Genomic DNA, 5,473 nt, shown 5'->3' with positions numbered 1-5,473 from the left:
TGCATTTAAATAGTCATAAATGTCATCATTATTGCTGCTTATTCTAATGAAGTGACTTAATTTAACCTCCTCACTTGTGCTTTTCAGGGAATCACAACACCAGGCATAAGACTTTTATGAGCAAATCATGCATTCAGCGGACCAAATGTTAATCATTGTCCAGGAGAGGTTACCCAGAAGCCTGCTGACTAAAGTGGTGGGAGTAAACATAATCTACTGTGATGATGGGATGCACTTCACACACAGACAGCTCGCGGGGCAGCCTCTGATGAATGGCTGGAAGATAGGTGGTTGGCTCATTAGCAAGTGAAATCCACCCTTTGCAGTTGCGGGCAGAGCAGGCCTCAGCTATCCCCAAGAGGTCACTACCCTGATGTACTGTGGCACAGAGTGTTGCTGCTTTTACATGCACATGGAGCACTGGAGGAACAGACTTTAATCTCATTCTGGAAATATGACACTGCCAGCTAAGATCCTCTCGACTGGTGAGTTCCCAAAACTGTCTACTTTAAAATTTGGCTTAGCACTGAGAGCAGCTGAAATTCAGTGATAAATGATAGGCAACATGATGCACTCCCGTCATAATAACACAGCATAACCACATCATAATGCATCCTCTATGGCTCGCTGTTCGGCAGGACTTATTAAAAGCTCATCCCATGAAAGCAAGCAGCCAGTAACTCCGATAGCGTCTCAGACAGAAAATCCATAGCTCTCCCTTACTGCAGTGGACAGATGGTACAAGCAAGCTACCTTTCCTTAATGCGCTTTGGACAGGCCCTCAGAGAAGAGCTTTTGTCCAGCACTGTTACTTTGATAGGCAAGAACACTCAGCCTCTGTATGCTCCATGTTTTACAGTACAGAGCTCTTAACCTATTTGTAAGGTTTGTCTTTGCATGCACCAGTTCACAGAAGGTTTATCCAGCAGCAGTAGTCAGTAGACATTTTGCATCAAGGTGAACTGCACTTGGCCAGCCAGGCATGGAGAGGGAAGAGCCTTTGAAAGTGCAGCAGCAAATCATGAAACCAATTTCTTTAGAAAAAAAGTATGGGAGCCCATTCAAGCCAGGAAAAGGAAAAAAGATGAAGCTAGTTGTGATAAAAATACCTTCACCCTAACTCATATTTGTGACTTACTATCTCTTGAGTTTGACTTCTTAGCCCTTTTTACACAGAGATCATGCTATTTATATACTACAAAATCCCTTCTTTATGCCTCCTTTGCATTTTTACCAAGAACCAAACAACAAGGGCATCATGCCGCACCAGTGTGAGATTTAACACAACAGCATTGGCCTCTAGTGTGATATAAAGCATATGCGTCATAAACAGTTACAGTCATTTACGGTTTCTGTTATATAGTGTCTGATCTCGTCCTCTGCTCAGAGGGTAAAGAACTCCCAAGCGTCTTTGTTTTTCCAATTTGCAGACGATTTTGGATACTAATCTTTTTTTTTTAAGCTAGCCACTAACTGCTAACGGCTTTTTAAATCTCCCGTGGTGGGTTGTATGCATAACACGTCATCAAAACATCACAACCGTGCCACCCATGATCCCATCCTGCCCAGCTGTCCTTTATACCGTTTCAGCACTGTTACTACCTCTCATGGTGGATTAAAGGCGAGAACACTTTGTGATCTTATATACAGAACAGTGAGGTGGCAGAATGGTGCAGCATAAAACAGGGCTAGTTATTTCTATTTTGACATTATCTCATGATGTTGATGCACTAAATCAGAATTTTCAACTTAAAGGTCCAGTGTGTAGGATTTAGGGAGATTTATTGGCAGAAATGGAATATTGTACTCACAACTATGTTTTCATTAGTTTATAAAAGCCTGAAACTGTTTTCCTTAGCTTTGAGTGAACCATTTATATCTAGGTAGAGAGCAGGTCCTCTTCCCTTGAACACACCATGTTCCACCACCATGTTTCTATAGTAGACCAGAACTGACAACCCAAACACTGGCTCTAGAGAGGGCCTTTGGTGCTTTTATTTTAAAGTGAAGGCTACTGCAGTCTCAACGCTAGATGCCACTAATTCCTACACAGTGGTTCTTTAAGTAAAAATTATATCAAAGTTATAACTTACTATCTCATAATCTTGACTTAGTATGTCATAATTGTGCCTTTAACCTTAGAGTTGTGGCTCACAGTACCTTGAGTAAAGGAATGGGAACTGATGAGATTTTATTAATATCAGTGCTTTTAGAAATTCTGTTTATTGGTCAGATTGAACGCAGTGTAACCTGAGAGCTAGCTACAGAAATAATGTGTCTGTCATCAGCTAAAGTGGATGAAATGAGAAAATATTTGTACAGCATTTGTTTTCATTTAGGGCGTCTTAGTCAAAGGAAAGATCTGCTAATCCTGTTTCCGTGGTGCTAATATTATTATAATATAGGATAGGATTATTTACACTTGGGAACGGGCGTGCTACATGGCTGGGAAGCAGTGGCACTCCTGCACAGGTTTTGAATACAAGGCATTCCTGGAAATATAAGACCATGTTATGTAGAAAGCAAGCAGCAACCTCCATGTCTGAAAAATAAAGCTAACACAGAAGTGCCAAAAACTGACGCTCTTTGAATGGCCACTTGAGGCTGGTGCCAGAAGCAGCCCAGATGGCAATGGACGGCAATATGACATTGAAGAGGTGTTGGACCCTTATATCAGACAGACGTTAAATTTTGGTTGGAATGGAAATCAAGTTGACAATATTTTAAACCTCTAATGATATAAGATTTTCACATTGTGTGGACGTTGACATTATGACCTTTGGCAGATGTCGTTTTTTTGTTCTCCATACCTCACAACTAAATGTTGTTATTTTCTGTTGAGATGATGTTGGCATGAGACACTTGCAAGACGTTGCATTCTGGTTAACAATACAACTTAAAACTGACAAAATATCAATGTCATTTGTTGTCAGTATTCTGCGTGAACCAAATTTGGTTACTGGGTCCAAAAACTAAGATGGCAATGGCCAAAATGTCAAACTTGGGGCACCCAGTCGCTCACCAGGTGGTGTGGGCGTCCCATGTACGAAGGCTGTGTCCTTGCCGCAGCGGCCGTGGGTTCGTTTCCAGCCCTTGGTCCTTTGCTGCATGTCATTCCCTCCTTCTTTCCCCCATTCACGCTTAAACTGTCCTGACAATTAAAGGCAAAAAAGACATTAAGTAATCCAAAAAGCCAAACCCAAGACTTCGAAACAAGAGTCCATAAAGCAGTGGGTGACGTCCATTATTTTATGGATGTTAGACAGATGTTTCAACATATTGCTGGTACTGGGTAGACACATGAGTTTGATGTCATTGTTTGCTACGCCTAACTTTCAGAGAAACATGTTGGCATCCATAAAAGGAATTAATAAGGTTGGACCCAAATAATTGGAATAGTTCAGGCAATTTGGAAACGGTCCTTGTTTTCCATCGCTGCTTGAGTCTTTTTGTTTTTAGTATGACTAACTTGCCTTTGAGTTCTTTCCTCTCTGAGTAGAAATGGGCTTCCATATATGACACTATTATTGAGCAAGCAGGAGAATGACACAAGCTTTGTCTTAATTTCTACTGTAGTCACCTCACTCTCACAGAATTAAAATGGATTTATAGGTCATCTGGAAATGTCAGTGGATTTTGACAAGAAATTACATTAGCTTCAGCTGTATAGGCTGAACCCTGACAACCCCCGGTGTAATCCTTACAGATTCATCCTAAACAATAGAGTGAATTGAAATGCAAACAATTAAGGCAGTATCACTTATACGGCCCCTGGGCTCTCATTTTAATGACACCAAGGTTTAACTGTAAGCCCTTTTTTTACATTACAAGCTGTTTTCTACTATTTCTCCTAATAGGGGGTCATTGTTTTAAGGAGATGCTTAACAAAGTCATGAAGTCTGACAGTGAGGCTGACAATTACATTTGAATAAACCCCTTTTAAGTCTTCTTTTAGTTTAAATAGAGCAGGAATCTTAGTTACCATTATAATGTCTCTCCATAGAGACAAGAAATCAAATAATCCTGTTATTGTAGAGACAATATACGTGTATTTTTTCTTGTAATCTTTAAATTTCGCTTGCATATTTGCAGTTGTTCCTCTATAATAACACAAATGAACAAATGAAGAAGCATCAAAGTCAAATTTTCTTTTGTCTTCAAATCAAAAATGAATTTCTTGGCCAATAGCACAACAGTATTCAGGACAAGAGGGACCAGAAACAACTCATTAATTTCTTATTATGCAGTTGCTTTATTTGTTAAAGAAATAGGTTCACCAAACGCTTTCATGTGTTTCATTAATTGACCCTTTGACCCATGCAGTTTTCCTTCTTACTGGCCAAGCAGAGATACGAGCAAGGGTACATAAATGACTTGGCAGATAATGTGAGCAAACAGGGCTGTTTTTTGTGACAACCACCATTTTTTTGGCATATAAAGACGCCTATTACAGCATCATTTTATTGCTGTTCGCAGCTCTGAACCCAAAAGGAATCAGGAAAATAAGTCATGCGAGGCGGTAAAATATAGCCAAGCCAATAAATATCTGTGACAATAATGCTGACAAGTAAGAGTGAAGGAAAGGGAGGGGTCGTGTCTGCTATACCCCCCAACAGGCAAATCTGTCATTGTTATGCAGATTGGTTCAGTGGAGCCTTTTTTCACTTGAGTTTATGTGATGTGTAAGGGGGAACATCATCATCATTTTAAGCTTGTTACAGTGCTTCTGCGAGCGTCTCATCATATCAAAACGCCATGTATAACATGTATGCCCCAAATCTGGCTCACTCTGCGAGCAATTTCTGCACGACTTGACCCTAATACATTTTCCTGCTTTGTGTCTGGTCTTAGCTGCTGTATAAATTATTCAGGAAATGATTGTGGTGGAAAGAGAGGGGAACATTTCAGTCAAATAATGAGGATGCTAGACTGGGGCTGTGTTGTAACTTCAAGTTTCCTCATCCACAAAGATTTTTGGGTCACAATGGACTCAAAGGAGATTGTGAGGATTGCACCCTCTACAGAAATACAGAAATAGCCCCACACTGTGGGCCCCCCCCCCCCCCCCCCCCCCTTACTTTAGACACACAGATACAACAACCCCTCCCGCCATCTGCCATCCCTGACCCTGTCGTTCCATGGATAATGCATTTGACTGAACAGCAGCACACTGGGCAAACGCAGCACCCTCGTGTTCTCATGTCACCCACATTACGTGCAAAGGAGACAGAGGGCGAGATGGGAGGCAGGGAGGGCGGGTGAAAGGTATCCCAGGTGATGAGGTGAAGCTGAGCTCTCCTCTCCTTACAGTCACTGGAAACCAGCTTAAACACACACACACACACATGCACACGCTGCTATCAATTCTTTTGCAGCCCAATGAGGGAGTGGGAGGAGGCAGAGAAGGAGGGAAGTGATAAAGAGAGAGAGAGAGAGAGGGAAAGGGAGGGAGGTGGGAGGGAGTGTGTGTGTG

This window comes from Epinephelus lanceolatus, chromosome 15 (assembly GCF_041903045.1).
Source record: "Epinephelus lanceolatus isolate andai-2023 chromosome 15, ASM4190304v1, whole genome shotgun sequence".
Lineage (NCBI taxonomy): Eukaryota > Metazoa > Chordata > Actinopteri > Perciformes > Serranidae > Epinephelus > Epinephelus lanceolatus.
The sequence above is the reverse complement of the archived record's forward strand: the minus strand, read 5'-3'. Positions refer to the sequence as shown.